General features: G+C 36.7%; 1 pseudogene across 1 annotated transcript in view; it reads right to left on the bottom strand.

Moving 5' to 3' along the window:
• The window catches only part of LOC143245795 (regulating synaptic membrane exocytosis protein 2-like), an 83,035-nt pseudogene that overhangs the window by 46,014 nt on the left and 10,429 nt on the right, over positions 1–26,592 (bottom strand). The window contains exons 2-12 of the transcript XR_013025692.1: positions 19,822–20,026; positions 19,058–19,627; positions 18,353–19,022; positions 17,320–17,393; positions 9,163–9,382; positions 7,564–7,687; positions 7,040–7,101; positions 6,171–6,298; positions 3,270–3,400; positions 1,499–1,550; positions 303–383 (exon numbers count right to left, since the gene is read on the bottom strand). The product of XR_013025692.1 is annotated as a regulating synaptic membrane exocytosis protein 2-like (transcript). The remainder of the gene's footprint in view (positions 1–302; positions 384–1,498; positions 1,551–3,269; positions 3,401–6,170; positions 6,299–7,039; positions 7,102–7,563; positions 7,688–9,162; positions 9,383–17,319; positions 17,394–18,352; positions 19,023–19,057; positions 19,628–19,821; positions 20,027–26,592) is intronic.

The raw sequence follows: 26,592 nt of genomic DNA on the forward strand, positions 1-26,592 counted from the left end.
TCCTTTTTGGTGTTCTTATATACTTGTTTTAATGACACTGAAATTACTGTCCTGGATATTACATATGTCATTTAGAACAGGGTTAACAACCCGACCAGTGGTAATATAGATGTTGATAGTGGAATGATGTGGTAAAACTATTTTAAAAATGAGTTATTTTCAATGGAAAACTGTCGATATGAAATTTGCATCTAATAATCTAGGGGAAAAACCATTCTAAAGATTGTCAAACATTTTTGCAGGATAAATAAGACAGATAATACAACTACGTAGCAAACAATGTTTAAATAACCGGTGTTTACCTCGCCCAGGAAATCATTAGTTCCATATAGGTCATAATCCCAAACTGTGAGTTCCAAAGCTCGTGCCTTCAGGTCGGTCCCCTCAGTGGAGAATACACAAATGTCTGGTTCCACTTAGGGTCACTGGTGTCAGCAATTGTTTTGGTTCGCGTTTACTTTTTTTCACTTGAAGATGTACACAAATCAACATTTAAAAGTCTTAATTTTGTTACTGTGGGTAATAGAATCGACAACTTTTAACAATAACGTAGTAAAGATATACAATAAACTACAACATAGTAAAGATAAACAATAAACTACAACATATAAAGATAAAAAATAAACTACAACATAGTAAAGATAAACAATAAACTACAACATAGCAAAGATAAAAAATAAACTACAACATAGTAAAGATAAAAATAAACTACAACATAGTAAAGATAAACAATAAACTACAACATAGTAAAGATACACAATAAACTACAACATATAAAGATAAACAATAAACTACAACTCAGTAAAGATAAACAATAAACTACAACACAGTAAAGATAAAGAATAAACTACAACATAGTAAAGATACACAATAAACTACAACATATAAAGATAAAGAATAAACTACAACACAGCAAAGATATACAATAAACTACAACATAGTAAAGATAAACAATAAACTACAACATAGCAAAGATAAACAATAAACTACAACATAGCAAAGATAAACAATAAACTACAACATAGCAAAGATAAACAATAAAAACTACAACATAGCAAAGATAAACAATAAACTACAACATAGTAAAGATAAACAATAAACTACAACATAGTAAAGATAAACAATAAACTACAACATAGTAAAGATAAACAATAAACTACAACATAGTAAAGATAAACAATAAACTACAACATATAAAGATAAACAATAAACTACAACATAGTAAAGATAAACAATAAACTACATCATAGCAAAGATAAACAATAAACTACAACATATAAAGATAAACAATAAACTACAACATAGTAAAGATAAACAATAAACTACAACGTAAGAAAGATAAACAATAAACTACAACGTAGTAAAGATAAACAATAAACTACAACATAAGAAAAAGATAAACAATAAACTACAACATAGATAATGATAAACAATGAACTACAACATAGTAAAGATAAACAATAAACTACAACATATATAATGATAAACAATGAACTACAACATAGTAAAGATAAACAATACACTTGAAGATAGTAAAGATGAACAATAAACTACAACATAAAAAGATACAGAAGAAACTGTAACACAATGGAAATAAACAGTGGATAATACCACAGGAGTTTCCGTATTTGTTGTTATAAACAACTTACTGGTGTCCGTGGGTTGAAGAGTTGCACCAGGCTTAACAAATTTGTTTCAAGTTATCAAGAGAACAGATAGTTTGTCTCGAACATATTAAAACCTTTATTCTACACAATATACGTTGAGAACACATTTTTATCTTTTAAAATTACATTGGTATTCAGAAATTCCAAAATTACTCCAACAGTAAACACAACAATATTAAATTTGCATGACAAGAACTAACTGTTAATCGTTTATGTATTTTCGACATAAAGATAGTTAATTTTGGTAGAAGGTTTGACGTTAATTGTTATTATAAAGTCATTTTTACTGGGTTATATTTTAATTTTGACAACTTTGAATTTAAGAAGAATTCGATTTATAATTTAATTCGTTAGGCCTACAAAATATTTATTTTTCTGGATTCCATGAAGGTTTATTCCTATACAGTTAAATTATAGCTTTATTAATAATTATTCTGTACATTTATAAAATCAGTAAACGTGTTGAAACTTAAAAAAACAATAGCTTAGGGTGTATCTCAGGACGGCTGGTGTGGGTGTTAACACTGATAAAGCAGAAAACGATGCTTCGACCATCTTAGGTTATTACCTGTAACAGCCATACTGAGATACATTTTACTTGGAGTGGGTTTCTTCTCATAACGAATAGCTTGGCGTGTCCTACCTTTTACTGGCTAACATGTAAGAGAACTGAAGAGAAAGATTAGTTATTTTAAATAACAAATTTAATCCACAAGTTTAGTTTAGAATTGTTTTCAAACCGATATGTTACATGGGTACCTAATTTGAATTTAAAGATATAATTCCTAAAGCTCACCACTCGTACGTCATCCACATATTTATATGCCCAAGGTGTGACCTTGGCTACGAATTATTGTTTGAGTTCAAAATCAAAGAGCACGTGCAGAGTACAGTCAGTCAGTTCCTTTCAACATAGTAACACTGAGTAAATGATAAAGTATTACACTGTAAACAGTAAACATTCAAATTTTATGTTAATGTTACCTTTTGGCCAATGCAAGACCCATTCACAGGTCAAAACAAAGTGTAGTCAAACAGTAAGTAGAACTAATGTAGTGGTCTTTGTTTTTTACAAATACTAAAATATACCTTTTCTCCAGTTGAATAACACGGTAACATCGCTGTTGTCCGGTAAAAGGAAGAGATTACTGTATGGTTTACCTTGTGTCCGGTAAAACGAACAGATTACCGTATGGTTTACCTTTGTAACTCCTACCTTCTGTTTGGTGAATGGCCTAGCATGGCCAGGTGGGTTAAGGCGTTCAACTCGTAATCCGAGGGTCGCGGGTTCGAATTCCCGTCTCATCAAACATGTTCGCCCTTTCAGCTGTGGGGGCGTTATAATGGTACGGTCAATCCTACTATTCGTTGGTAAAAGAGCAGCCCAAGAGTTGGCGGTGGGTGGTGATGACTCTAGTCTTACACTGCTAAATTAGGGATGGCTAGCGTAGATAGCCCTCGTGTAGTTTTGCGCGAAATTCAAAAAACAAACAAACTGTCTGGTGTAACGAACAGTTTACCATACGATTTACCTTGATAAGTCTTACATTCTGTGCGGTAAAAGGAACAGCTTACCATATGGATTACCTTTTTAAATCTTACCTTCTGTCTGGTAAAAGGAACAGCTTAACGTATGGATTACGGAGCTGTTGATTATTTCTTAGAGATAGTCCAGTTGCACGTACAACAGTCACCACGAGTTGGAGAACTGACACATCGTACCAGAACCTAACCTGAAAGATTGTAAGTGTCTGTCGTGGGTTTCTTGTAATAGAACAGTGGCACATCTAATCATTAAGAAAGTTAAGCTTAAAACACATCACCATCTTAGCAGTGATAAATGCAAACGGTTTAGGCTAAGTCAAGCTAATTTGGATTATTTTAATAAATACTATTAAGTTTGTTTGGACTATATATGATTCCTAGAAAAGGATACAAAGAAAGACGTGCCACTAAACTAAAACATTAGATTAAGTTAAGGTAGTTAAGATGACCCAATAAACTTAAACACAAATACTTTTTAACCATATAAGGTAGGAACAATGGCTGCCTGGTAATAGACAGAAAGACCATTGGAAGTAAGAAATACGTTAATAACATTGCAATACGTTTCTCAACAATAAAAAAACAACACCATTTGATCTAAAGATTAATAAAGATAGTCTCTCGATTGGATGGTCTTTGGATTTACATCGCTAGAATCAGTGGTTCGATTTCCGTGGACGAAAAAAGCAGATAGCCTGATTTGTCCTCGCTATAAAAAACACATAATAAAGAGAGTAATGTGGACCTATAGCGTCTAAAAATGTCCATAGGTAAAGAGTGGACCTATAGCGTCAAAAAATGCCCATAGGTAAAGAGTGGACCTATAGCGTCTAAAAATGTCCATAGGTAAAGAGTGGACCTATAGGGTCAAGAAATGTCCATAGGTAAAGAGTGGACCTATAGGGTCAAGAAATGCCCATAGGTAAAGAGTGGACCTATAGCGTCTAAAAATGCCCATAGGTAAAGAGTGGACCTATAGCGTCTAAAAATGTCCATAGGTAAAGAGTGGACCTATAGGGTCAAGAAATGTCCATAGGTAAAGAGTGGACCTATAGGGTCAAGAAATGCCCATAGGTAAAGAGTGTTGGTATTTTCTTATAGCAAAGCCACATTGGGCGATCTCCTAATCCCACTAAGGAAAACTGAAACCAGGTAAAGAGTTTATCACGCATTGTCAAACAGATATTGTCTTAGAGAAAAATAAAACAAACTGTGTATCTTATGGTAGATCCATAAGGACATTTTGATGCAACAGATAAAAGACCTCTTCTAATTAATTCGCTTTATCTCAGCAATCCTGGTGTTTTTCAAACTATATGGTTTTCAGGAACCACACTTTTCACTTTACCTCTTGTGTGTTATATCCTTGACAGAGCGTGAAAGTAGGAATCTATAATATGTTTTGAAAATCTTTATATATACCAAAACAACTAATTTTCCTGCACGTGCTGCTTTAAGGGGCCGTAATCATGAACTTACGAACCCATACTATTTTCTCACGTTTAGACGTATCGAAGTAGCTTGCTTTTATGTTCGTGTCACTTGCTGGAACCATAGAAATGGAGTCACAAAACAGGACTTATTACAGAAAGTCCTGAAACCATAGAAATGGGAGTAACAACACGGGACTTATTACAGAAAGTCCTGGAACCACAGAAGAGGGAGTAACAACACGGGACTTATTACAGAAAGTCCTGGAACCACAGAAATGGGAGTAACAACACGGGACTTATTACAAAAAGTCCTGGAACCACAGAAATGAGAGTAACAACACGGGACTTATTACAGAAAGTCCTGAAACCACAGAAATGGAAGTAGCAACACGGGGCTTATTACAGAAAGTCCTGGAACCATAGAAATGGGAGTAACAACACGGAACTTATTACAGAAAGTCCTGGAACCACAGAAATGGGAGTCACACAACAGGACTTATTACAGAAGGTCCTGAAACCATAGAAATGGGAGTAACAACACGGGACTTATTACAGAAAGTCCTGGAACCACAGAAGTGGGAGTAACAACACGGGACTTATTACAGAAAGTCCTGGAACCACAGAAATGGGAGTAACAACACGGGACTTATTACAGAAAGTCCTGGAACCACAGAAGTGGGAGTAACAACACGGGACTTATTACAGAAAGTCCTGGAACCACAGAAATGGGAGTAACAACACGGGACTTATTACAGAAAGTCCTGGAACCACAGAAATGGGAGTAACAACACGGGACTTATTACAGAAAGTCCTGGAACCACAGAAGTGGGAGTAACAACACGGAACTTATTACAGAAAGTCCTGGAATCACAGAAATGGGAGTAACAACACGGGACTTATTACAGAAAGTCCTGGAACCACAGAAATGGGAGTAACAACACGGGACTTATTACAGAAAGTCCTGGAACCACAGAAATGGGAGTCACACAACAGGACTTATTACAGAAAGTTCTGGAACCATAGAAATGGGAGTAACAACACGGGACTTATTACAGAAAGTCCTGGAACCACAGAAATGGGAGTAACAACACGGGACTTATTACAGAAAGTCCTGAAACCACAGAAATGGGAGTAACAACACGGGACTTATTACAGAAAGTCCTGAAACCACAGAAATGGGAGTAACAACACGGGACTTATTATAGAAAAGCCACTGGTTTGAGAAGTTCCACAACTGGTTCATGAAAATTATTCAATCACCAGCGATCTAAGGATTTAGATAGCTCTGCCAGAGAACTTATGTGACACTGCTACAGCTTTACTGCAAACGTTGTCTCATCTCTGATTTCATGTATGGAGAACTGTGAAAGTGGCCGTCGAGTAGCTTAGCGGGAAATTCATAAAACAATTCAAAACTTTTACTCCAGACATTTTTAATACCAAATAAAATCACCTAAACAGATTTGCATTCTTCTGAACGACAATGAACTAAACATCTATCAACAAAGACCTAACATCACCTCACCTGTATCCTTCCGCCAATCGCAGGCGTATGAGTACGCAGCAATACAGTACCGGAAGAGCTAGAAGGGGTCACTGTGGTAGATATTCGTCCTTCTGTTCTGCTCTGATTTGTCAGATCGACAGCTGGGTCTGATGGAACATAAGAACTGAAAGTTATCTAATGTTCAAAGCAAACAAAGATTGGTAACTAATGTAATCAAGAATTTCGTCAGAATAAAAAACAAGCAAGATGCAATAAAGACTGTAATAAGTTTGTTACTATTAGCTTTGGTGACTTCTGTATCTAAACCTATAATAACGACCCGGTTTCGTCTGGCATGGTGAGGTGGCTAAGGCACTCGACTGGTAATCCGAGGGTCGCGGGTTCAAATCCCCGTCACACCAAACATGCTCGCACTTTCAGCCGTGGGGGCGTTACAGTGTGATGGTCAATCTCACTATACATTGGTAAAAACAGTTGGCGGTAGATGGTGATAACTAGCTGTCTTCCTTTTAGTCTTACACTACTAAATTAGAAACGGTTAGCGCAGATATCCCTCATGTAGCTTTGCGCGAAATTCAAAACAAATCAAACGACTAGGTTTTTACGAAGAATGATTACTTCTGTGTTGAAGACTTCAATAACCACAGTTTTTTACAAGGGTGTACCACCAATTGTAACTTCTGTGTTGAAGACTTCAAGAACCACTGTTTATCACAAGGGTATGCCACCTATTATTACCTTTTTGTTGAAGACTTCAAGAACTAGTTTTTTTTTTATAAGGGTTTATCAGCTATTGTTACTATTAAAACAAAAATATGTGATGCTATGGTTTCTGACATGAAGTAATAATTGATGATTTAGGAATTATTTTAAAACTGTTCTCTCACCAGAGGGGGTTCGTGACTGCCTCCTAAGGGTTTCTTCCTTTACGTTCATTCGTCCAACGTCGCTAAAAACCAAGAGTGTATAGTTGTTGTTTACATAAATGGTACATCAAAGCTCAATATAAATTATACACAAAAACATTTGAAAAACAACCTGTTCACGACTGCTACGTTAGAAAATGTCACGATTATAACAAAACTGATGAGTTAAAGTAAAGAGGAATATTATAATATTTAAACCACTATACCTCAAAAAATGTCACAATTTTATTTTGTAGATGGAATAAATTAAGAAAGATTCAGCTGCAGGTAAACTACTTGGTTTTAAGTTACAAAACATGTATAACAACCAGCGTCGTCTACTTCCAGATTTTAACACTGTTAAGTCTAAATTTATTCCTGTCCAATCAGTGAACATCATGTTGGAATCTTTCAAGTTTGAGAGCTCAATGTAGTACAACTCTCTGTAACTGGAAGTCAATCGTTCATATCCTATTTTATCTCGGTTCAACAGGTTAAGATCTTACCTCAGAAGTCTACAAACTATCAACTCCACCTGCTGATCCTCACGAGATTCTGTAGTAATATCACAGACTTCCTCATACGTCATGTCCTGTAAGGATCGGCCGTTCCACGCCAACACTTCATCTCCTAGGGACAGAAACTGATGGATGAGGCGTTGGTAATGTATAAAGATTTACAATACGTTCAGACATATCAACCTCGAATACACGAGGTATCGACTATATTATGATGACTAATTAGAAATTATTCACACATGAATTTTCGTATAACAAATGACGAATTCAATGTTGAATCCTCGTATAACAAATGACTAATTCAATGTTGAATCCTCGTATAACAAATGACTAATTCAATGTTGAATCCTCGTATAACAAATGACTAATTCAATGTTAAATCCTCGTATAACAAATGACTAATTCAATGTTGAATCTTCGTATAACAAATGACTAATTCAATGTTAAATCCTCGTATAACAAATTACTAATTCAATGTTGAATCCTCGTATAACAAATGACTCATTCAATGTTAAATCCTCGTATAACAAATGACTAATTCAATGTTGAATCCTCGTATAACAAATGACTCATTCAATGTTAAATCATCGTATAACAAATGACTAATTCAATGTTAAATCCTCGTATAACAAATGACTAATTCAATGTTGAATCCAACGCCCCAAAATGAAGGGCAATTGTTATTTAAAAGATGAAAAGTTAAATCAGCCTCTAAAGACATACAAGAACATTGTTTTTACATCCAAATGCGGTCCGGCGTGGCCAGGTGGTTAAGACACTTGACTCATAATCTGAGGGTTGCGGGTTCTAATTCCCGTTACACCAAACATGAGCGCTCTTTCAGCCGTGAGGGCGTTACTATGTGACTGTGCGTTGGTGAGAAAGTAGCCCAAGATTTGGCGGTGGGTGGTGACGACTAGCTGCCTTCCCTCTAGCCTTACACTGCTAAATTAGGGACAACTAGCGCAGATAACCCTCGTGTAATTTTGCGCGAAATTAAAACAAACAAACAACACATCCAAATGCATTTTTTATTTCAGTATTATCAATAATATTATTTTGACAGTTTTTACTTTCCATATATAAGCGTCTAAAAAGGGGGCTAAAGTTAAATAAATAAAACAGTTTTTTATTTTCAATAAGTAATACCTGTAATTACGTGTTAACCACATAATTGTTTGTTTCGAATTTCTCGCAAAGGTACTCGAGGGCTATCTACGGTAGCCGTCCCTAATTTAGTAGTGCGATACTAGACGGAAGGCAGCTAGTCATCACCACCCACCGCCAACTCTTGGGCTACTCTTTACCCAACGGATAGTGGGATTGACTGTAACATCATAACGCCCCTACGGCTGAAAGGGCGAGCATGTTTGGTACGACCAGGATTCGAACCCGCGACCCTCGGATTACGAGTCGATCGCCTTAGCACACTCGGCCATGCCGGGCCAAACCATATACACCATGAATCATTGTCTTTGTAGTATCGTAAATAATACGTTTTTAAAGCAAAAGAATTCGTTTATAAAACAAAGGTAAGGTTAATTTTATGTTGGTATAACATTAATAGATAAATGTATTTCCACTCACCCGCCCTAAGATGACCAATAGTATCTGCTATACTTCCTCTCGTGACCTTTTTTATCACGGCACCCAGATGATCCGAGTCAAAAAAATGACCTCCCACAACTTTTAGGCCTAGAGCAGACGCACTAGAAATGTTGCTAGCGCCATCTGTTGCTCGCTTCTTCAAAGTCATGCGCCCTATGATTTTTGTTCCATCGGTAGAAGTGTGCCAAGTCACTGGATGCTATAGAGAAAATCAGTTTTATTAATTGTTTAATAGTAAGTTGTATATTTTATTTATCAACACGTGAATGAATTCAAAGTAAAGTTTTATCTTTTCATTTATTGATTTGTTTTGATTTAAATGAATTATTAGTATCCTACAGACAAGGATAAATGTATTAATTAGCAATAGTGATACTTTTGAAATAACGTTTATAACTGATATAACAACTATCAAACTGACCCAAAATGTCATGGTGGCGCTGACGCATCACTCTAAAAGATATAAACTGTTGAAGATGGGGTGAATCTCTACAATATCGTATGAGGCTCAACGCTCAATCAATTTTGATGTTACGTATTTCAAGAAACAACCGAATCCTAACTAATGAGAAAGCTAATTAGTTGAAAGCTAATTAGCTTTCTCATTGCTAGAGTAATTAGCGAATGGTAAAATAAATCTATTATCTATTCAAACCTATAATTTAATTTTTGCATATTCTGCCAGAATTAGTTACATGATATCCTAATAATTATCACCTTATGAAACTTACGGATTATTTATAAAAAGGTGAAAAATATATTGTTTTGTCCTGTAACTAGATTCGTTTCACCTTTTGGACCAGGGAGAGTCAGATTCAAGCGTAGAAAGCTTGTTTTTTTAATTTCGCGCAAAGCTACACGAGAGCTATCTGCGCTAGCCGTCCCTCATTTAGCAATGTGAGACTAGAGGGAAGGGAGCTAGTCATCACCGCCCACCGCCAACTCTTGGGCTACTCTTTAACCAAAGAATTGGTTGGGATTGACCGTCACATTATAACGCCCACACAACTGAAAGGGCAAGTACGTTTGGTGTTATCGGGATAGCGTAGAAAGAGACATAAATTTTATCGGTGTAGGGGGTGGGGTGAATTTCACGCAAAGCTACATAAAGGTTATCCGCGCTAGCCATCCCTGATTCAGCAGTGAAAGACTGGACGGAAGATAGCTATACGGATTGACCACGGCTGAAAGAGCGAGCATGTTTGGTGCGACGGAAATTCGAACCCGCGACCTTCAGATTACGAGTCGAGTGCCTTAACCACCTGGCCATACCGGGTCTTTATTAATGAACATATCTTTAACTCAGTGAACAGTATCAAATATCATTCTTTACAAAACTTAATGTGACTATTTTGGGTCAACCAAAGTGTCCATTGGCTCACGTATCTTAATGAGGAAGGTTTTTCAACCCATTGACTCATGTACCTTAATGAGGAAGGTTTTTCAACCCACTGACTCATGTATCTTAATGAGGAAGGTTTTCAACCCATTGGCTCAGGTATATTAATGAGGAAGGTTTTTCAACCTATTGACTCATGTATCTTAATGAGGAAGGTTTTTCAACCCATTGACTCATGTATCTTAATGAGGAAGGTTTTTCACCCCATTGACTCATGTATCTTAATGAGGAAGGTTTTTCAACCCACTGACTCATGCATCTTAATGAGGAAGGTTTTTCAACCCATTGACTCATGTATCTTAATGAGGAAGGTTTTTCAACCCATTGACTCATGTATCTTAATGAGAAAGGTTTTTCAACCCACTGACTCATGCATCTTAATGAGGAAGGTTTTTCAACCCATTGACTCATGTATCTCAATGAGGAAGGTTTTTCAACCCATTGACTCATGTATCTTAATGAGGAAGGTTTTTCAACCCATTGACTCATGTATCTTAATGAGGAAGGTTTTTCAACCCATTGACTCATGTATCTTAATGAGGAAGGTTTTTCAACCCATTGACTCATGTATCTTAATGAGAAAGGTTTTTCAACCCACTGACTCATGCATCTTAATGAGGAAGGTTTTTCAACCCATTGACTCATGTATCTCAATGAGGAAGGTTTTTCAACCCATTGACTCATGTATCTTAATGAGGAAGGTTTTCAACCCATTGACTCATGTATCTTAATGAGGAAGGTTTTTCAACCCATTGACTCATGTATCTTAATGAGGAAGGTTTTTCAACCCATTGACTCATGTATCTTAATGAGGAAGGTTTTTCAACCCATTGACTCATGTATCTTAATGAGGAAGGTTTTTCAACTGACAAAAGCTTTGTTATTCTTCTACTCATATAAATGACAAAAGCTGCAAACATTACAAAAGTAGGCCTAAAAATAATCTGTTTTTACACTGACTTTTTCCTCCATTTTTTCTGTGGCCCAGTTGTTATCAGGAGGACTGTGGATCCAAGGATCCATGTTTTGCATTCCCTTCCCTGAAAAGAAAATAATCGCACACTCGCGAATATGGGTGCATTGGAAGAGTCAGTGAACAGCACCCACCGCCAACTCTTTGGTTACTCTTGTATGATAAAATAATAAGATTTGACTGAATTTGCGACAACAGGCTGCGAACCCTAAATCCTGGTATCCTAATCAACAAACATCACGTTCCTGTAAGTGTAAAAATTACTATTTTCTGTTTGGGCTAAGTTTTTACTTTCTCTTTAAAAAACGTGTAATGTTTAAAGAGAAATATAAAACCAAATTTTAATTACAATTCGCATGTCCTACTCAATGTGTCCTCGTTAAAACAAAAAAGTGGAGATTCATTACATGTGAGACACACTAAACCTATCTGTTCAGTGATAAAGCATGTGACAAGCTACGTCAAACATCATAAACCAGTGCAGAAAGAACAAAACAAAATCAACTATGCAGCAAATCGGTAAAGCCGTGTTAACAATAATAATGTGATATTTAAAAGAGTCGCGCAATATATGGTTATTTTTATATTTATCTTTACTTATGATTAAAATTTAAGCAAGGAACATTATATCATTCATAGGAGGCACATTTACTAAACTTGTTCAAGTGAAGTTCTCCCTAAGGATTTGATTTCTCCCTAATTGTTTAGAGAAGTTATCCTTACAGATTTAGAATATTTCTCCTTACTGGTTTGAAGAAGCAACCCTAGAGGTTTAGATTACTTCTCCATATGAATTTAGAAAAGTTAACCCTAGAGGTTTAGATTCTTTCTTCCTATTATTATTATTATTTATTATGCCCCTCGATTCCATGAAGGAACATAGGGCCGCAATCGCTTGCGGATTCATTAACAGGCTGTTTTTTTTAAGTGAGCAGATTGTTAGCCTACTGCACAACCCCCAACCAGGAGGAGAAACCGGAGCCGTCCCTAATTTTGCAGTGTAAGACTAGAGGGAAGGAAGCTAGTCATCACCACCCACCGCCAACTCTCGGGCTACTCTTGAACCAACGAATAGTGGGATTGATCGTAACATTATAACGCCCCCACGGCTGGGAGGGCGAGCATGTTTAGCGCGACGCGGGCGCGAACCCGCGACCCTCGGATTACGAGTCGCATGCATTACGCGCTCGGCCATGCCGGGTACTTTCTTCATATTGGTTTAAAGAAATTATCCTTAGGGGTTTAGATTATTTCTTAATATGGGTTTAAAGAAGCTATCCCCATGGGTTTAGATTATTTTCTCATATGGATTTAGAGAAGTTTTTTTTTTCCCTACGGGTTTAGACTATTTATCCATATGGAATTAGAGAAATTATATCTATAGGTTTAGATTATTTTTCCATATGGGTTTACAGAAGTCATTCACACTTCACGAAGGATGACTTCCAAGTTTGTTTGTTTTTTTCGTCCACAATATGAAACAGCTGTAAACAAATAAATAACCACAGAAAATATGTTGTGGCAGTAAAAAAAACTGAATATAAATGAAAGTTTTTAAATTCTCATTTCTAATGTGTGTTTTTTGCAGAATGCTTCAGCGTAAAACATCTTATTCTTGGATACACAAGGATACATTAGGCTTAAGACCTAGATATGAACCAAGTTCAAAATAAAGTAACGGTAAGTCTCTTCCTATACCTTAAACCTTATATTCTATCACAGAAAATTGATACAAATATTGTTTGAATAACATTAACCGTAAATGAATCGCTTAACATATGGGTCTTCTGACCCAATTTTATGTTTCTGTGGGTTCTTCATAACATTAATACCTCGTTTTTGTTATTGTTTGTTTTGTTTTTAAATATAAGGCTACACAACAGATTATTGTTCTGTGTCCATCGCGAGTATCAAACTTAAAATGTTAGCGTTATATTCACTCATACGTACCGATGAACCATGGCGTCTCTATTTATTTGCTTAATTTAGCAGCCGAAGTTTACATCTGTTTGTCAAACTCAACTACTAATTTAGTAAGTTGTGCAAAGATCTTGTAGGCTGAAGACACATCAACATGAATCTTTAAAAACAACTGTATTACAGGATAAAATATTACATCATCATTACAACATTAATCTAATTCCAACTCCAGGTGAATTACTTTATTTTTTCCCTTTAATTTTTGAATTAATTCATAAGGTAGGTTGACATTCTTGGTACTCTTTTATATTTGTTAAGTTAAACTTAAAAAAAAAGTGGATTATTTGAGTAAATTCGGGAACCGACTGGCTTACTTTAAGAACCAAAATAGTATTTCCCATAAGTAGAACGCCCTGTTTGATAAAGATTTCTAAACGTGTAAGTATAAATTTTGTCCACTAAGAAGCTGTTTCCAACTTTATGGCCTCTTACCATCGTGGAACATTCTGGACATCTTGGGCATACTCCAGAGGAATTTTAAAGTTCTTTACTTTATCTCACGATTATTAAGTTGACAGCCACTACAGTTTTCTCCTTACTGCCAGCGAATGGCGCACACGCACGCCGTCCCGTCGTCTGTGTAAAGCTAACAAAATAAATTCAACGTGTGGAGTGCGTATATGTTTAGTTACGTCAACGAAAGTCCAAATGGTTGAGACACTCGACTTGCAATCTGTGGGTCGTGAGCTTCAATTCTCCCATCGAATATGCTCGCCCCTTCAGCCGTGCGGGCGTTATAATGTGTATGGTCAATCCATCTTTCTGTTAGTAAAAGTGTAGCCCAAGAGTTGGCGGTGGGTGGCATTGACCAAATAATTTTTTTTCTAAATTAGGAACGGTTAAGAGCAGGTTTCCCTGGTGTAGCTTTGAACAAAATTAAAACACACGAACAAAAACGTTTCTTTTCGTTAGGTAATTTAACAACAACAATGACAAAAAGAAATATATAAAACGAGACTACCCCTATCTACTTATTAAAGAAATATTTCGAAGAGAAGAACATGGACAGAAAAAAACGCATAAAGGGAAGAAGGTGTTTAAATACATATTTGTTGTTGTTTATTATGTATATAAAAACACACACTTCGGTAGCAGTCTTTTCTTGCGATCAGTAAAATGACAAGGAACGGTGGCATATAGTGGTGATAAAGCCCCGCAGCTACTTAACGAACCTGACTATTCTGTTTGCTGGATGCATCCATTTTTTGCCAACAACGCAGAAGATTCACATTTGGTTCAAGAGGCACAGGTTGTTAACAATTCTCAGGAAATTCAGAATTAAAAACAAACTGACCAATTCTGGAGTTATTTCGTGTTTGAAGGATTTGTTGTTTCATTGTGGCTTTACCATATTAAAGTATGAATAGATTAAAAATAACAGACATAAAACAGTTTGGAAGTATACATATGTAAAATGAGCGATTGATCCATTCTGTGTTCGTTTCCGAGTTGAATACCCCATTTCTGTGCTAATATATGGGCACTTGCTTGAAATTAATCACAAAGCAACATAATGGGCTCTCTGCGCTTTTCCAACCACGGGTATCGAAACCTGGATTCTAACGTTGTAAGTCCGCAGACATAACACTTTGCCACTGGGATCTTGTTTATGTGAATAAATACTTAAAATGTGTTTAGTTTTAGTCATCTATTTAAATAATAACACTTTCCTTTTGTATTTGATAGAATCATTCATGATGTTACAACTAGGTATCAGGATTGTATTTGTATCCGTATATTTTGAAACTAAATCTTGAATATCAAATAATATTATAATGATATAATCAGTCACATAATCACAAATAACTAAGTGTGCGTCAGACCGTAATTCAATTACGCCCGGCATGGCCAGGTGGGTTAAGGCGTGCGACTCGTAATCTGAGGGTCGTGGGTTCGCATCACCGTCGCACCAAACATGCTCGTATTTTCAGCCGTGAGGGCGTTATATGTGACGGTCAATCCCACTATTCGTTGGTAAAACAGTAGCCCAAGAGTTGGCGGTGGGTGGTGATGACTAGCTGCCTTCCCTCTAGTCTTACACTGCTAAATTAGGGACGGCTAGCACAGATAGCCCTCGAGTAGCTTTGTGCGAAAAAAACAAACAAACAATCAAACCGTAATTCAAAGATAACACTTAAATATTACCATGACAACTTACTAACCACCTTATATGCTACCATGACAATATATTAGCCAAAATGTTCAAAATAACAGTGTACTTGTAAATTCACTTATAAATAAAACAAACAACAATAGGACCAAAAACTGGGAAAAAAAATCGATACCAGTCAATAATGAACAACTTTTAATAAATATGACAGAATAGAACAGAATAATTTAATTATGTATTACAATACGAACTGAATATATAACACCATAGGTAAGTGTAACATTTTAAAAAACGTCAGATCACCGTGATTAAGGTATTCTGGAAACTACGTTTATAAAGTTAACTTGTAAAGTAACAGAAACTTCTCAAAAATTGTTTTATTATACAAGATTAGATCAATGTTAACACTCATTGTTACTTTGGTCAACTCAGAGTTAGAGTAAAAAACACTGGACATTCACTTGAGTTACAATAAAAAATGGGTATCTACTCAAGGTCCAACTTGAGTTACAATAAAAAATGGGTATCTACTCAAGGTTTAACTTAAGTTACAATAAAAAATGGGTATCTACTCAAGGTCTAACTTGAGTTACAATAAAAAAATGGGTATCTACTCAAGGTCTAACTTGAGTTACAATAAAAAATGGGTATCTACTCAAGGTTTAACTTAAGTTACAATAAAAAATGGGTATCTACTCAAGGTCTAACTTGAGTTACAATAAAAAATGGGTATCTACTCAAGGTCTAACTTGAGTTACAATAAAAAATGGGTATCTACTAAAGGTCTAACTTGAGTTACAATAAAAAATGGGTATCTACTCAAGGTCTAACTTGAGTTACAATAAAAAATGGGTATCTACTCAAGGTTTAACTTAAGTTACAATAAAAAATGGGTATCTACTCAAGGTCTAACTTGAGTTACAATAAAAAATGGGTATCTACTCAAGGTCTAACTTGAGTTACAATAAAAAATGGGTATCTACTCAAGGTCTAACTTGAGTTACAATAAAAAATGGGTATCTACTCAAGGTTTAACTTAAGTTACAATAAAAAATGGGTATCTACTCAAGGTCTAACTTGAGTTACAATAAAAAATGGGTATCTACTAAAGGTCTAACTTGAGTTACAATAAAAAATGGATATCTACTCAAGGTTTAACTTAAGTTACAATAAAAAATGGGTATCTACTAAAGGTCTAACTTGAGTTACAATAAAAAATGGGTATCTACTCAAGGTTTAACTTAAGTTACAATAAAAAATGGGTATCTACTCAAGGTCTAACTTGAGTTACAATAAAAAATGGGTATCTACTCAAGGTCTAACTTGAGTTACAATAAAAAATGGGTATCTACTCAATGTTTAACTCGCGTTAAAATAAAAACCGAGCATTGACACAAAGTTTAATTTGAGTTACAATGAAAATGGATATTAACTCAAAGTTTAACTTGAATTACAATAAGAAAAAACCGAAAATTTACTCAAAGCCTAACTTGAGTTACAGTAAAATCTGAACATTTACTCAAAGCCTCACTTGAGTTACAGTAAAAGCTGAACATTTACTCAAAGCCTCACTTGAGTTACAGTAAAATCTGAACATTTACTCAAAGCCTAACTTGAGTTACAGTAAAATCTGAACATTTACTCAAAGCCTAATTTGAGTTTAAAAATCCTTACCGCTAGAGTGTTTTTGATCTTGCCATCTGATATTTCTTCTCGCATCCACCTTTGACCAAGTATTTCTGTTTCTCCTGAGTATTCAAACAATGGTTACATTAAGAAGTATCATCCTATGTAACTACAAATTCCTGATTTAAGAGAACTAACATTAACCTTCGAGATAAATAAACTTTAGTAGTTATTGTTAGAGACAAACCATTTTAACAGTGTTTACCATGAACCAAAGTACCCGTGCTTTTAGTTATTGTACTTAAAGAGTTTAAAACGAGGTTTTTTTCTTTAAAGGATTATGTCACAAAAGTCTATGTGCATGTTTGTTTTCGCTAAATTTAAAATAACGTGTTCCCTCTTGGGCTTCTTACTTTAGGAAAACAGAGAACTGTTGGAAAGGGTTCAGAGAAAGATTGCTTAATATTAGAGTGCAACTTTCGCAGAGGACAAAATCTGATAGATCGACAGCTCTGGGTTGGCTATTATTAAAGTTGTTGAAGAACATTACTATTAACAGGAAAAAATACGGATATTGGTTGGTTTCTGTTGTGAGACGAACAATGTATGTTCTATTCCGTAAAGATCTGACTTATGGCAGAGAATATTATAATGTGAATTTAGACTAAAGATTAATAAAACTACGAATTAACATTGATACGTTGGTTCACGAGGGCTCTGATTTCATTATAACAGTTCCTGTGGTTATCCTGTTTATCTAAACAATAAATCGAATTTCTCAAAACAGAAATTCGATCATCAATGAATGTCCCTCGTTTAACTCAACACGAGTTAAACACATTCTTAACGTTAGGGATAATACATGGCATCCTCTTAACAATAAGTTTTCCAAGGTCTGTATTAGTTAACACAGTTGCAGACACCGTAATTATCTAACAGACTAACTTGCTTTACTTATCGAACCTGTGATCTTCTTTGAAACTATATTGTTCAATTTAACGGCCTGCTCTTAGACATTTGTTTTACAGATTTTTTTGTATGGGTGAAAATAGCTCCACATACACAAATATAAAACACATACCTTTCTCGCTTTGCTCTTCGCAACTAGAAAACTCATGCGTTGATCTAACCTCATCCTCAGAACTGCTAAACGACCTCTGGCGGGGCTTCTTACCACGTTTGTGTTTATAAGGTTTAGGCGGAGGAGGCCTAACGCATTCCGACTGGTCAGAACTCAAAGAGTCATTGCGAATAACAGATTCGATTTTTTGTCTGCTGTTGTTGTAGGGCACCCCAGTGGACTCTGCCGTCAGCCCCACAGCTGATACCAATTCACGATGACTCCTTCTCAGATGGTTATCAGCTCCAAATCCACTGTCGAGTTCAACTGACTGTACACCATGGTGGTCCCATTCGGAAACACTCTGAAACCTCTGTCTGTGAGGGGAATCGCGTCTTCCAATAGGACGAACGTGTCTCGCTCCAACAATATCACCATGATAGCGACGTTCGTCACCATGATTCCTCTCGGGGGATTCGCGACCACGAATCTGATCCCGCACGAACCTTCGTTCATCTGGCGACATCTCCCGCCCATTCTTTCGTTCGTCACCTCGTCCTGCTTTTCTAGGTCGTTCTCTAGAATTTTCTTCGACCCGAAATTCACCGCAGAACACGAGTTCTTCCCTCTTTGGTACCTGCCTTTTCTCCCTTTCTTCCCGCGCATGCTCACGGCCTCTCTCTCGAACATTCTCTTTTCTCTGATACGTTCAAGGTCTCCTTCCACGCCATTACGTTCGTGTCTCGTACGCGTTTCGGGAGACTGTCTTCTTGACCGAGCATCATCTCTGCGAAGGTTGCGCCCTCTTTCGCCACCATCTCTATGGTGTCTCAAATCCTCCTGAAAGTCTTCTCTTTGGTCAAAGATTGACCGTTTCCTCCTCGAGCCATCTTTAGCAGGACTTCTATTTACATTCGTTCGTCCTTTTTCAAGGAAAGGCTTGCCAGTAACATCAGAAGAGGGACGCGATTCTTGTGAGAACTGACGTTTCAGATCTCTACTCTGGGAACTGCCAATGTACTGTAGCGACGCCCGCCGACAACTTGGCAGGGACTGGCCAGTGCCAGGACGGCGAGATATAAACTGACGAGAACTTTCCTTCTCGAAGCTGTGAACTTGGTCCTGGTTCAGTCGTCTAACAGAAGGTGAAAACTCTTCTTTAGTGAGGGAAATGGAATTTCTACCTACTTCTTGATCGGATTTTCCTTCTTGACCCTCTAGTTTTCCATGCATCCATGTTCCCGTTTTTATTAACAGCTCCTGTTTCTTTCTACAGAGGATGCAAGTCCATATGACCTAGAGAATGGCATGCGGTTATCATCTTTAATAATAACGTGTGGTAACTTTAACATAAATAAGACAACTCTTTTTTGTTATAAGCAGTTCATTAGAAGACAGTTTAACTTTAACACAGTCTTAACTTGTTTATACATACTTTGTTATAACATATGGTAAGAGAAACGAGACACCTTTAACTTATTTATACGTACTTTATTAGAACGCAGGGTAACTTTGCCTCCACAACGAGCACAACAGCGGACATTGCAGTAGTTACAAATATGTCCGACTCCATCGGCAAATTTTGTTTTCAGACACAGCTCACAGGTGGCGACTAGTTCAATCCCGAGTTTATGGTGTTCTTCCTTCCGCTTCTGAATAGTGTTTTCTAATGACTGTATTTCTTCCTGTTTTTTTCTGTTTATAAACACATACGTGCACATTAAAACTTACGCATAGGTAATTATTAACAAATCATAGGAAGGAATTCTGATAGCTCGATTTGATTAGACTTATTTCAGCTGGAAATCGATTATATTTAAATAAAACTACTGGTAACAGTTACAATCGTTTAAAGCAGGCATGGCACGGCCAGATGGTTAAGGCGTTCGACTCGTAATCCGAGTGTCGCGGGTTTGAATCCCCGTCGCACCAAACATGCTCTCCCTTTCAACCGTGGGGGCGTTATAGTGTCACGGTCAATCCTTAATATTCGTTGGTAAAAGAGTAGCCCAAGAGTTGTAGGTGGGTGGTGATGACTAGCTGCCTTTCCTCTTGTGAACCTGACGATGACCGAAGAAGGTCGAAACGTTGTTCGCTCTTCTATGTAAAGTGTTTTCTCAGCCCAAACGAGCTGTTTTTGCATATACATTTCTCAACAAGTGGGTTTCTCGTCATCACTGATTATTGCCTTTCCTCTAGTCTTACACTACTAAATTAGGGACGGCTAGCGCAGATAATATAAATGTATATAATGGCGCACCAACAATAAAGTTTTAAACTGAAGAGTAATTATGACAGCCGTTGTATCTCAGAACAGGGCGTCGAAACGATCCTGGGGGGGCGTAGATCCTGGGGGGGTATACATCATTTTAGGTGGGAGGTATGGTGCATACAATCATCCCCCCCTACAGTTTGGTCTGTTGAATTGTTTTTTTGCATCACAGTCCTACAAATTGTGTGTTTGTTCTTGTGATTCTCGTGTTTTTACCAATCGAATTACATAATTAGGCCTAGATATAGACTTTTTCAGTAGCCGAAGTATACATCTTTAATATAGGCGTGCTTCTAAGCTTTTCGATCTAAGCGATAGTTCGTATCAGTCAGTAGGCCTAAGTATACATCCAAGTATCGTGGCAACAAGATTACTCTGTGACTGCATGTTTACAGCTTTCAGGTTCACGTAATCACAATTACCAATTTGTAATAAGTGGTTGCAAAAATCATCCCCCCCCCCATCGGGTGTAAAAAATCTACGTCCCTGCGTTCAAAGACTCCATCTTTGTTCTTATCTTGTGCTTCAATAGTTCAATTCATTAAACAGTAAATTACTTGGCATTTATTCTAATACAACTTCAAAGTCAAGGGCTATGGCACTGTTCAAGTTCTAAGATATTTACCTGAGACTTCTTGCATGTATAATTAACTGAAGGATATGGTCTGTCTATCAGAACCGAAATGTTGTACAACTGATGGTAAGTTCCGCTACTCATTGGTAAAAAGAGTAGCCCTAACAGTTGGCGGCAGGTGGTTAAGTTTATCGTTGCTAAATCATGGTTGGGTAGCGAAGATATTCTTTGGGTAGCTTTGTACAAAACTTTAAAACAAATAAAAACTGATAATCACGAACTTTATTATGAGAAACGAAAATCATTTTTATTTTTAAAATCAACTGTTGATGAGTTATCCAATGAACCCTTTGTCAGCCTCTTAAGAATGGCTCTTACCTGCCATGTTTTTATGATTTCAGGAAATAAAACAATTCGACGGTATAAAGGATAAAATAAAAGCTCCTTTCCTAATTTCGTGAGTTTTTGTTCACTTGTTTGTTTCTAGCTTAAACCCATACAATTAGGGGTTGTCTGACTGACTGACTTTGTTCACCGATTGAAATGGAACCTCTGATTTTCACATTAAAACATACAGGTTTAACTCTGAAGAACACTTCGCTTCATCTTGACAGAGGAATGTGTTTGTCTGATGAATTAATTTGGTAGAGAATCAGAGGAATGTGTTTGTCTGATGAATTAATTTGGTAGAGAATTAGTAGAACACTTCGCTTCATCTTGACAGAGGAATGTGTTTGTCTGATGAATTAATTTGGTATAGAATCAGAGGAATGTGTTTGTCTGATGGATTAATTTGGTAGAGAATTAGTAGAACACTTCGCTTCATCTTGACAGAGGAATGTGTTTGTCTGATGGATTAATTTGGTAGAGAATTAGTAGAACACTTCGCTTCATCTTGACAGAGGAATGTGTTTGTCTGATGAATTAATTTGGTAGAGAATTAGTAGAACACTTCGCTTCATCTTGACAGAGGAATGTGTTTGTCTGATGAATTAATTTGGTAGAGAATCAGAGGAATGTGTTTGTCTGATGAATTAGTTAAATAATAAAAAACAAAAGTCAGTCATCGAAAATTACCTCGAGCGAGAGAAGTCGTTAACCTGGATCGACTTGACGGTTAGAGTTACTCAACTCTGTGGGTTTGAATGTTATCACCGAACTTGTTCGTCCTTTCAGCCACTGAAGCGGTTATAATGTGATTTTCAATCCCCTTAACTCGTTAGAGTAGCCTAATAGTTGGAGGTGGGTGAAGTTGACTATCTGCCTTCATTTTGGTCTATAAAGTTTAAATCAGGGAGGGAAATTTAACAAACAGAAAAACATTATTATGTCCAGATAATATTGTACTGTGCATTTGAATTATGAATAGAAGTGTACTTTATAAAACTGAAGCACCAGATACGTCATGAATCCCCTGGTGAACAAATTGTGAAACAAATTAAGACGGGAAAGAAAGCAATTTGTTTGTTTAAAATATATTTCACTTTACTTAACGTATTTGTTGCATGTATTTGGTGTGATAGGGATTCGAACCCACGAACCTCAGATTAGGAGTCGAGTGCCTTAAACCACCTGGCCATGCCGAGCCACCTAGTTTGGCAGGGGGGGGGGTCGATATTGCGGTTAGAAGCACGCAGATAGCCCATTGTGCTTTGAAAAAAATATCCAGTGGGTCAGCGGTAAATTTACGAACTTACAGTGCCAAAATCCAAGGTTCAATTCCCTGTGGTGGGTAGAACGAAGGTAGCTTATTACATATAGCTTTGCCCTGAAATCAAACAAAAACTCTTTCGATTACTTTCAAGCATAGAAAATGGAGACCCAGCTATTTGGAGCGACTGGAACGACTTTTCAGGTATTCTATTTTTATTCGCTGTTTATCACCACACACATAACTAATTCCTACGTCATCATGTTATTTGACTCAAATATCTTGATTTTTAGCATGCACCACCAGCAGCTTAAACGTGAGAAACTGCACGAGAACGCTCGCGGGTTCCTTTTGATGACAATTTACTGTTCGGTACATATCGTACCAATACTGTCTGATGTTAACAGTACAGCAGCAAACACGTTGTTTTTATTTTATTAGAAATGACTGCCTTTTACTTAAACCTTATAGAATCTTGAATCGCAAAATTACACGACCAAGAAAGTCAAACTGTACATTAAAAAAAAAAAACAGTTAATGAAATAAAACAAGCTGGCTACGAATTACATATTTTTTTTACATACGAAATGGTAAACAATCATTGTTAATGTAAGAAAAAAACATGCTTGTAAAAGTCAGGAAAAATATTAATTTGGATTATGACACAATAAATGATGATTCTGAACGTATAAAGGGAATCTTTCGGATCGTTTATTTTGGATTCGCATTCTTTTAGAGGGCCACATTTTGTTCTCATATTAAATTTTGTAGAGCGGTTGACTAAATTTTTGTGAACTTCCTTCCGTAAGTGGAAATTTTTAGATAATTTGTTTTCTTCGATTAAGCCTTACGGGTAGTTTTCTACCTTGCATTGTTTTCTGTTATTTGTTTTAAGTACCGAAATGCCAAATATACTGATTTAACGTTATATCACCTGTTTTGTCTTCTCACTGGTATTTTATTCAAAATGACCTGTCTTACTTTAAAGCAGTCACCCTATTATTCCTCATAACTCAACCTGCTTACAACTGGATTTCAATTGGTTGACCCTTGACCTTCGTCTTCTTCATATCTTAACCTCCTTACATCTGGGTATCTGTTGGATCACTCTTGTATTCCTCACAATTTAACCTGCTTACAACTGAGTTTCTGCTCGTTTACCCTTGTCTTCCTCATAACTCAACCTGTTTACATTTGGATTTCTATTGTTTGACCCTGGTCTTTCTCACAACCAAAATTGTTTAAACATGGATTTCTATTGGTTCACTTTGGTCTTCCTCGCAAATCAACCTACCTAGATCTCGATTTTTATTGGTTCACTTGGGTCTTCTTCACAAATCAACCTACCTAACTCTGGATTTCTATTGGTTCTGCCTTTGGCATAGTTCAAAGTTAAATGATAATGTTTGTTCGGCTCTATTCATTCTTTTCATAAACACACATAAAAATGGAAGTTCGAACTGTCTGGCTTACATTATTCAATCTTTTCGTTCAATTTGTATTCTAATATGGCCAAGTGTAAACTCCCCTGGTTAAGCCACAGCTTGCAGGAGAACTAACGTTTTAATCATAGTTTTTGTATATTGTTCCTGGACCAAGATCGTATTGTCGACCATTAAGCTGTACTGTTGTTTTCTTTGGCTTTGTGATTCACCAAAACTGGATGCCAATCTGAAGATGTTGCAGAAAAACTGTGTGCCAACCTGAAGATGTTGCAGATAAACTGGGTGCCAATCTGAAGATGTTGCAGATAAACTGGCTGCCAATCTGAAGATGTTGCAGATAAACTGGATGCCAATCTGAAGATGTTGCAGATAAAATGGGTGCCAATCTGACGATGTTGCAGATAAACTGGATCCCAATCTGAAGATGTTGCAGATAAACTGGGTGCCAATCTGAAGATGTTGCAGATAAACTGGATGCCAATCTGAAGATGTTGCAGATAAAATGGGTGCCAATCTGACGATGTTGCAGATAAAATGGATCCCAATCTGAAGATGTTGCAGATAAACTGGGTGCCAATCTGAAGATGTTGCAGATAAACTGGATGCCAATCTGAAGATGTTGCAGATAAACTGGGTGCCAATCTGAAGATGTTGCAGATCTCTTACACTGTTCTTCTTTTTCTACAGTTACGAGCATAACTGGTACTGTTATTCAACTCTTCCTTGTTGAATTTATTATTAGCATCACTATCACTTCTGTACTATAGTAACACAAGTTTTGTCTTACTCATCTTGGCATTATCAATAATTAATCATCAATCAGTTAGAGAAATAAACGTAACTTTTATTACTATTTTTAGTATCCCATATCATTTTCATTCTCACCATCTACTGTTTAAAGCTCCTGAGAATGAATAAATAAACCTCACTATATTCTCACGTTTCTTTGTTATACTTAACTTGTTTCTCAGCAGCCTATTTGTGTTTTACACTTACTCTAAAATAAAGGAAACATCTTTTCTCTGCTCCACATGATGGACTGTTATATCTTCTCTCTGCTCCACATGAGGGACTGTCATATCTTCTCTCTGCTCCACATGAAGGACTGTTACAGCTTCTCTCTGTTCCACATGATGGACTGTTACATCTTCTCTCTGCTCCACATGATGGACTGTCATATCTCCTCTCTGCTTCCAATGATGCAATATTATCCTTCATGTATATTCCTTAAGTGTCTTGAGTTGAGTGTTCCCTAGTAGTTAGCATGCCAGGCTGTTAATATAAGGTTTATGGTTTGGATCTCGTTGCCGCAAGAAAATAGTCTGCACACAATGAGTTATGACTCAAACTCCACTGTCAGTTCTAGGATCGTATCAAAATTCCTAGTGCCATAAACTAATTAATGAGGACAACATGATATTAGCAGGTTAATTATATCAGGGGTTCCCAAAGTGGGCGCTGCAGAAAAGTATTAGGGAGGCCGTAGTAAATGCACAATGCTGCTAAAGTTCTGATAATCTATAGCGTCACTGGGTAGGGGGCCTCATTTAGAATGCGAATGTTTAAGGAATGGGGGAGGCGTCTGTGCAGATATAGCTTGCGATTCCTGAGCTAAATAATCCCTGCTATGTCGTTAGTCAATCATAAGTCAAATAAGTGCAACGATAAGTTGATATAAAAATTACTGCAAGTTCCAATACTATTCTAGTCACTCTTTTCTTAACCACCAAGAACAGTCATTTAAATGGAACTGAATCATGGTTCTTTGTCTGTTGTTTTTTACATTGAACTGGTCACATGTTAAGGCTGTGTTCGCCATTTGTCAGTTAATGGTTCTTGCTTTTTCTTCTTCATTGTATAAATATATAGTGTGTTGTTATTTTTGGCCTAAGAAATTTTCCACAGTAGGTGTCTGTGACTTGTTGGCGATAAACTCAACGATAAACGAATAGCAGACTTTCCTTGTGTTTTCATTTGTTTGGTTTGTTTTGAATTTCGTGCAAAGCTACACGAGGGATATCTGCGCTAGCCGTCCCTAATTTTGCAGTAAGACTAAAGAGAAGGCAGCGAGTCATCATCACTTCACCCACTTTTTACCAATGAATAATGGGATTGACCGTCACATCATAACGCTCCAACGACTGAAAGGACAAGCATGTTTGGTGTAACTGGGATTCGCGATCCTCAGGTTACGAGTCGAGTTCCATAACCACCTGGCCATGCCGGACCTATATGTTTGCAAAATAATATACATATATATTAGTTAAAAGTGTGTGTAACAACTTATTTACACAATATAGATCACAGGGGTGCCATAAA

The sequence above is a fragment of the Tachypleus tridentatus genome, chromosome 3, assembly GCF_004210375.1.
Source record: "Tachypleus tridentatus isolate NWPU-2018 chromosome 3, ASM421037v1, whole genome shotgun sequence".
Taxonomy (NCBI): Eukaryota; Metazoa; Arthropoda; class Merostomata; order Xiphosura; family Limulidae; genus Tachypleus; species Tachypleus tridentatus.